Source organism: Apodemus sylvaticus, chromosome 8, assembly GCF_947179515.1.
Source record: "Apodemus sylvaticus chromosome 8, mApoSyl1.1, whole genome shotgun sequence".
NCBI classification, from domain to species: Eukaryota; Metazoa; Chordata; class Mammalia; order Rodentia; family Muridae; genus Apodemus; species Apodemus sylvaticus.
Genome location: NC_067479.1, coordinates 117915742 through 117924751, shown reverse-complemented (window position 1 = coordinate 117924751; position 9010 = coordinate 117915742).

The following is a 9010-nucleotide window of genomic DNA, read 5'->3' as shown; positions in this document are numbered from 1 at the left end:
ACTCTCTCTCTCTCTCTCTCTCTCTCTCTCTCTCTCTCTCACACACACACACACACACACAAATACACAAAAACAAAAACAAAGAAATCCTATAATCCCTTGGATTTACATGGAAAAAAGCAAGATTCCTGACCTCTAAATCAAAAGATTTTCTTCAATCTGTCTGATGCCTAGATTAATTGTATGTGTTTCACAGATATCATGTGTTTAAAACAATAAAATAAATGCCACCCTGCTCAATTACAAAGAAATGTAAATTAACATGATGATTGAATTGTTTAATAATGATTATTCCTTTAATACCTCACACAAATGCAACTAGAACTGAATTACTGGCTCTGCTATGTTGTGGATTCAAATCACAAGCCCCTGATGATTAAACAGCACAAAACAAAAGGTACTTAATTTCCTATCTTAAATATCCATGGGAGAAAATTCTATGACAAGATCTGGAAGACAGATATTTTGAAAAAGTCCAGGAAACAGCAATGGGAAAGTGTTAAGAACAGGAATAAGGGTGAAGAGGCAATGAAGTGTCCATTATCACACAGAATGTCAGTCTCTAATCTAACTCTGCTAGAAACTCTAGGAGCTAACAGTAAAGCTTATCAGCCAAGATAAACAACAGTATAATTTTCCAGCACTTACATTGGCTATCAGAAGGAGACAGCTTGTAAAATAGACAACAACAACAGCAAAGTCAAGGTCACATGGTCACATGCAAGTGAGGACCATCAATGTAGCACCTAGATTTGGCTAAAGCAGACCTTCTGGTTATCTCATTTGTTCTATGAAAGCAACTCAGCAGACAACTATCCACACTATTTGGTCTTATGAAGTGAGAGTGTTCTTATTATGAAGTGAGGATCATCATTTCTTATAATATCAAGCCAGGCAAACAAGAAGACAGGCATCTTCTCTGTGAGAAAGACCATAAAATGAAATTGTGCCCACTGAGAAGTAGAAACAGCTTGTAAGTAAGCACAGTCTTGTCAGTGACTGTCCTTGTGTACTCTATGCCGCAGGTATTCAGAAACTGCCTTTGACCCAAAAGGATATGCATTGTATATATGTACTGTAAAGTGGATATTATAAAAAATGTACAGTATACCCTTGATACAAACTACAGACCCTGCAAAGTTTAACGAAAAGGAAAGGGCCAAGTTAGGATGCTTCAATCCCATTTAGAAGGGACAACAAAATAATAACAGAAAGCAGAGGAAGGAAGAAATCTGAGTGGTGGAGGGGCTCAGGATTATGTATGGAGGGAGACAGGAGAGAAGCGCTGAGGCCCAGGAGACTGAATGTAAATATGAAGTTTCTGAGGGTCAGTAATTGAGGGAACCTCTAGAAAGTCCCAGATCCCTGAGATGTGAAAGGCTCTGAGGACTCAATGGTAATAAGCTCAGCTGAAATGCTCAACAGTGGGGAGATGTAGGGCTGGGTCCCATGTCAGCTCTGCCACAGGCCATGGCTGCTCGGGGAGTCAGGACACAGGATGTTTGACTGCACTTATCCCATGCAGTTGACAGGTGGATGTTGGGACATAGGGAAGCCCCAAGAGACACCACTTAGGAGTGAGAAAGTCAGTCCGAGGTGCAGGGCAGCTGGAGCTGGCTTAAGGGTCTCCAGCCTGTAAGGATGCCATCTGATTTACTGGCTCTCAGACACCCAGGCAGTGGTGGGAGCTGAGGAAGAACTGAGAAAGGACTGGTCCCGCAGGCTCATCCTATAGGGATGAGTCCTTGACTTGACCGACAACAGTTTGAGCTTGGGCTTGGCTTGTGGTCATGACAGGAAGCACAGAGAGGCCCTCAACAGGAGACTAGACAACAGCTCTATAAGTAAAGGTCTTCTCCATGTCTCCCCACAGTGGATCCCAAAGTAAAAGAGGCAGTCAATGGTTTAAGGCAATTATTGTCATGGTGTGTACACATAGATGTGTACTCTACTTCTCAGGGTGGGTCTCAGATTAAATACCGTTTGTAGGGAGGAATGTCTGGGAAGGAAAGATTATTGGCTAAGCCCTCCAGGCCTTTAGGTACATCACTAAAATGGAGATCTGTCTTGAGTTTACATGACCACAGGTCACATCTTCTATACATGGAGGGATTCAGGCATTGCCCTTAAGTGACTAATGGCCTCAAATCTACGGGAGGCTTCAGCTAGTGACCAGGGACGATGCCCAGGAACAGGCAAAGCTCCTACTGTCCCATCAGCATCTCTGGAGCTTTTAGCCTTAGCTCAACTGGGGACCACACTACCTTTTACTGTCCCACAGGAAGCTGAAGAGACCACCTCCAGTAGAAAGACAGAGCCCAGTAGAGGGCTGGTGTCACCAACATACCCTCAAGAGTTTTTACGCAGAATTGTTCCTGTATAAAAGAACTGCAAAGACAAAAATGGAGCAAAAACTGAAGGTAAGACCATACAGTGACCAGTCCAACTTAGGATCCAACTTGTGGGTGGACTCCAATCTCTGACACCATTACTGATGCAGTACCATGCTTGAGACAAGAGCCTAGCATGGCTGTTGTCTGAGAGGCCCTACCAGCAACTGACTGAGATAGATACAGATATATAAAGCTAATATTGGACTGAGTTCAGGGACCCATATGGAGGAGTTAAAGAAAGGACTGAAGGAGCTGAAGGAGATGGCAACCCCATAGGAAGACCAAGAGTATTGATTAAATCAGAACCCTGGAAGTTCTCATTGACTAAGCCACCAACCAAAGAGCATACATGGACTGGTCCAGGGCCCCCAACACATATGTAGTAGAGGACTACCTTGTCAGGCCTCAGTGGGAGAAGGTGTGCCTAATCTTGCATAGATTCAATGCCTTAGGGAAGCAAGATGCCTGGGAAGGGGTAGTACCATCTTAGAGGCAAAGAGGAGGGTAATGAGATGAAGCATTCTGGGAGGTGGGACCAGGGACTACATTAAATAACATTAAATAATTTGTTAAAATAAACTAAAATAAAATATTGAAAACACAATACAAAACAAAACAAAACAAAACCTCTGAAAGGATGAATGGAAACTGTGGCCAATCATTAATATGTCCATAAACGTGTCCTCATAGAAAGCCTAGGACAGATTTTCAAGTTCCAATGACTTCAGAATAACCTGGAGACACTAAATCACATGTCTAGCCCTTTCTCAGAGGAGTTTTGCAGAAAATTTACAATTCTATTGAAACTCCAATTTTGACTGTTGCTGCCAACCTAGTGCCCACCGTGCAAAAACCTTTTCTAGGGCTACCTCTGCACCACTTGTTTTCCCAAGTGTCCAGATGTCAAGTGTGATTCCACAGGGCTGATGGAACACTTTCAGCTTTTGGCTAGAAATAGATTCCCCAAGCACTGAGCTGTAATCAGAGGTGCACACTGAGAGCTGGATTTCTCAAGCTTTCTCATTTCTACTGATGTGTTCATACATAAACATGAAAATTGGATGGTCTTTGACTTAATCTGAGGTTCTACTCCTGACCAAGAAACAAATTGGGGAGGAAAGGGTCAGTTCAGATTACACTGTAGAAACATTGCTGTTGATCACCAAAAGAAGTCAGGACAGGAACTCAAGCAGGTCAGGAAACAGGAGCTGATACAGGGGCCATGGAAGGATGTTTCTTACTGGCTTGTTTTCCTTGGCTTGCTCAACCTGCTCTCTTATAGAACCCAAGACTATCAGCCCAGATATGGTACCACCCACAAGGGGTCCTCCCCCTCCTTGATCCCTAATTGAGAAAATACCCACAGCTAGATCTCATGGAGACACTTCCCCAACTGAAGCTACTTTCTCTGTGATAACTCCAGCCTGTGTCAAGTGGACACACAAAACCAGCCAATACAGTCTTCCTTGACATGCCCCCCTTCAAATTGCTTCCATTAAACTTAGTCCAAGTAGGGTCAAGAGATCTTACATTAACAAGTGAAGCTGAGTGATCAATGTTATTGCCACATGAGTTGAATGAAAATAAGCTTTGCTTTGAAAGACCCTGAAGTTCAGGAATTTTTGTTTGGTTTACTATAAAATCATCTTTTTCAATATCATTATAAACATAAGGAAATCTTGACATTGCATTATAAAAACTCCAACATAGAATAAATAATTACTTTTTTATGACACAAAATACAGCCTAGTAGTAAAACTAAGCCATTTTTCTTTTCCCAGAAAAACAAATACAATAGTTTAATGATAATGAGAGAATTTTGAATACAAATTAACTAAATTTATCATTGTTATCCATTCAGAAAATTTTTTCATAATTTAGTATTGTGGTTTTATATTTACTAACAAAATATTTAATTCCCAAGCAGAAGGGTATTTAATAGTATCTCTTGTCTCAAATCTAAACAAAACAAACAAAAAAGGTTTCAAAATGATGCAAGGGCAGGGAGATGGCTCAGTGGGCAAAGGCATTTCCATGAAGACTGAGGGCCTGAGTTTGAGTTCTGAGTTAAGTTCTTGGACCCCATGAGGCAGAAGACAATAGGACACCACAGAAATTTGTGTTCTGACCTCTGCTCATAGTTATGTGCACACACAAGCACATATATATATAAACATAAATAAATTAATACAATTTTTAAAGCTGCAAAGTCTATTTGGGGGTTTGTAGTGGTTTGAATATGCTTGGCCAAGGGAGTGGTACTATTATGAGGTGTGGCCTCATCACATGAGGGTGGGCTTTAAGACCTTCCTGCTAGCTTGCTGAAACTCAGTCTCCTAACTGCCTTTGGAACAAAAGATAAAACTCTCAGCTCCTCCAGCAATATACCTACATGGATGCTGCCATGCCTGCTGCCATAATGATAATTGACTAAATCACTGAAACTGCAAGCAAGCCCCAACTAAATATTGTTCTTTATAAGAGTTGCTGTGGTCATTGTGTATCTTAACAGTAATAAATCCCTTAGAGAAAACTTCATACCAGAGACTAGAATATTGCTGTGATAGGTTTAATCATGTTTTTGTTTGGAGGAATGTGGATTTGGGGCTTCGTATTTGGGAAGCAGTGGAATGCTTTAAGTGGGACTTAGTAGACTATCCTTGTAGTAATATGGAAGAAACTGGTGCTGAGGATGATTTGAACTATGCAGACTTGGCCCAAGAATTGTCACTGGACAAGAATAACAGTATGCAACCTAGAGAATTGTTTGTGTGTGTGACATTTTGGTGAAGAATATGACTGCTTTTGGCCATTGTTCGAAGAGTCTGCCTGGAGTTAAGGTGAAGACATTTAAATTAATTGCTTTGAAGTTTCAAAACCGCCTGGTGTAATTTCTAGTACATGGTTACTAAAATTCATCCTTATGAAGAACATTTTGATGAAAAGGAGTTTGATGAAAGGTAAAGTTTATGATTTTGCAGTCAACAAAGGACTTGGTTATTATTTTCATTGGGACATTTAATCTGAAATGAACTACAATCCAGAAATAGCAAAACTGTGCTCCAGATCCTGAGGCTATAAAATGCAGGCTTTTGATTGGGAGCTTGAGGAACAGGAGCCATGAAAAGCTTAGGCCCAGACATGCTGTACAGGCCTGTGATCCCAGGAGAGAGAGTCAAATAGATCTCTGAGTTCAAGAGATCCCTAATCAACAGAGAAGATTCCACAACAACCAAACTTAAGTAGTGTACACGCTGTGATCCCAGGAGAGAGAGTCAAACAGACGTCTGAGTCCAAGAAATCCCTAATCAACAGAGCAAATTCTACAACAACCAAGCTTAAGCAGTGACGTAGTTGGAAAAGAGAACACTGGTGATACTTTAATAAAACTAGGGTGCCATGTTCCAGATCTCAGCAGCTTTAGCCGCCTGGCTATGGCTTTAGAATCAAGAGTAGAAGGAGACTACTGGGACAATCAATGACACAGATTAGTTGGAGCTAAGAAATTAACCATGGTTAAGAGATCAACATCACTGAGGTGAATTTTTTCTGGGAAGTGTTTTCTGAGAGCACAAAGAAGCTGTGTGCCAGAGATAATCAAGGTTGTACCGTGTACTGTAGCTGAACTTAGTAATGTCTAAGAATCACCCAGGTGGTACAGATTTTGAAGCTTAGCACTGTGAGAGGCCATTGGTGAAAGCACAGCCATGGTTTCAGTTAACAGTCCTGGACTGAGGGGATCATGCAAAGAAGTTGAGGCTTGGCACCATAAAGGCAGCCTATGAGAGGCTATTGGTGAAGCCTAGTTGTAATGACAAAAGACAGCATATTCGAGATGCCAGTACCATGGGATGACCACCAGGAAGAGTAGCAGCAGTGGAATAGGGTCAACTAGTGCCTGGAGTGCTACAGAAAGCAGAGCTAGAGCTATGACTCAAGCCCTTTGGAGGAGCCCAGAAGATCATGTGCGAATCCCAGACATTGGAACACAAAGCTGTAATATTGAAGTTGCCTTGGATACCCAAAGCCGTTAGAGGTACCAGGGACATGGGACTTCTGCTAAGGAAATCTGCTAACAAGGAGTCCAAGAGAAAGAAGTGTGTTGCAGTTAACAAATCAGAAAGGATATATGAAGATCATTTTTTTTTAGAGACAAGGTTTCTCTGTATAGCCCTGGTTGTCCTTGAACTCACTCTGTAAACCAGGCTGGCCTGGAACTCAGAAACCCACCTGCCTCTGCCTCCCAAGTGCTGGGCTTAAAGGCGTGCAACCATAGAAACGTAAAATTGGAGTTTGTCCAGTTGGTTTTTGGTCTTGCTCTTGTCCAGGATTCCATCACTATGTCATTTTGGAATGATAGTGTATATGTTATGTGAGTAAGCTTGTATTTTTATATGTACACAGTCTAAGGAGTCTGCCACTATCCAAATTATTTTTCTGCTGTATTAGTAATAGAGTTAGAGGATATATAATGTGGGGTCACATATAAATAAATTTAAAGAACAGATTAAATTAAATTCTAAGTTTAAATGCTTGTTTTAAACTATTTTCCATAACAATTTCACATCTCTTCATGAAAAGCTACATAACCTTATGCAAAAATATCGTGAAGCTCTTTTATATACTACACTTAATGCTCAAAAGGCAAAAAGATCAGAATATTTAAGATCAATATTCTGTCAGCAACCAGCCAGGAAGATGTAGTCTGCACAACTGAGACCAGCCTTGCAGTCTGGAGGCCTCTGGCAAGAGCATTCCGGTTTCTGCCTCTGGTTGTGGAACACCCTCTGTCACAGCTCACCATCTCTAAGCAGTACAGGAAGCCAGCTATACACCCAGCAGCCATCGAGGAGACAGACAGCACAGCCTGCTGGGGAGCGAGGTACATACCCAAATACATCTACAAGAGACTGGGACTCAGCCACCATCTTTGCTCTGTGACTGAGCAACAGATTGGTTGGCAGGTTTCACCAGAGTAGTGGATCACTTGGGACGCACCACACCAGGACTCCACCTGTGCCCAGGAACTTGGGAGCACCACAGCAATTTGTGCAGGAGAAAGCAGCTCACCCAGGGATGCTGAGATAGGCCTGCATGCACACTCACAGTCAGTGAGAGCAAGCCCAACTAATACCAAAGATAACCAGATGGCAAAAGGCAAATGTGGGAACATTTCTAACAGAAATCAGGGCAATATGGCACCATCCAAACCCAATTGTCCCACAACAGCAAGTACTGGATACCTCAACACACCTTAGTACATCAAATTTAAAAAAAAAAAAAAAGCCTTAAATCAGACTGAAACCATTAAAACATTTCATATATGTGAATTTTAAATCATCTAATTTCTATAGAAAAAATTATTACATGTGAGTATTCCAGTTAATATATCTTAGAGTCTTAGAAAGATTGATTATTACCTGGTTGACCATTCTATTTGCTCACTAAGCAAATCAGAATTGTGGATTAATTAAGTTATTCCAAAATATAGCATCTTTCCATCAGTTAGAGAGGAGAAAAGAAGAAAGAGAACTTGCATGGGAAGTCTAGAGATAGGTATCTAATAAGAGTCAAAGATCTTTGTTTCCTTTCAAACCTTCTCCCCCAGCATTAGAAACAGTTATATTTCAGATGCTAATGTCACTGTGAAAATGTTTTAACTACACAGTCTCAGTAACTGGAAAAAGGATTCCACATTTATTAATGAGTTGTTTTCTTTTCTATGTGTGTGTGCATGTGTGTGTATTTTATTTTATTTTTTATTTGATATACTCTTTATTTACATTTCAAATGATTTCCCCTTTCCTGGATCCCCCCTCACTGAAAGTCCCATAATCCCTCTTCCCTCCCCCTGTTCCCCAATACACCCCTTCCTGCTTCCCTGTCCTGGATTCCCCTACACTGCTTCACTGAGCTGTTCCAGGACCAGAGGCCTATCCTTCTTTCTTCTTGGGCACCATTTGATATATGAATTGTGTCTTGTGTATTCCAAGCTTCTAGGCTAATATCCACTTATCAGTGAGTGCATACCATGAGTGTTCTTTTGTGATTGGGTTACCTCATTTAGGATGATATTCTCCAGCTCCATCCATTTGTCTAAGAGTTTCATGAATTCATTGCTTTTAATGGCTGAGTAGTATTCCATTGTGTAAATATACTACATTTTCTGTATCTATTCCTCCGTTGAGGGACATCTGGGTTCTTTCCAGCTTCTGGCTATTTTAAATAGGGCTGGTATGAACATAGTGGAGTATGTGTCCTTATTACATGCTAGGGAATCCTTTGGGTATATGTCCAGGAGTGGTGTAGCATGGTCCTCCAGTAGTATCATGCCCAGTTATCTGAGGAACTGCCAGATAGATTTCCAGAGTGGTTATAACAACTTGCAATCTCACCAGTAGTGGAGGATTGATCCTCTTTCTCTACATCCTCATCAGCACCTGCTGTCTCCTGAGTTTTTTTTTTCTTAACCATTCTGACTGGTGTGTGGCAAAATATTAAGGTTGTTTTGATTTGCATTTCCCTGATAACTAAGTATACAGATGAAGTGCAATCCCCATCAAAATCCCAACTCAATTCTTCATAGAGTTAGAAAGAGCAATTCTCAAATTCATCTG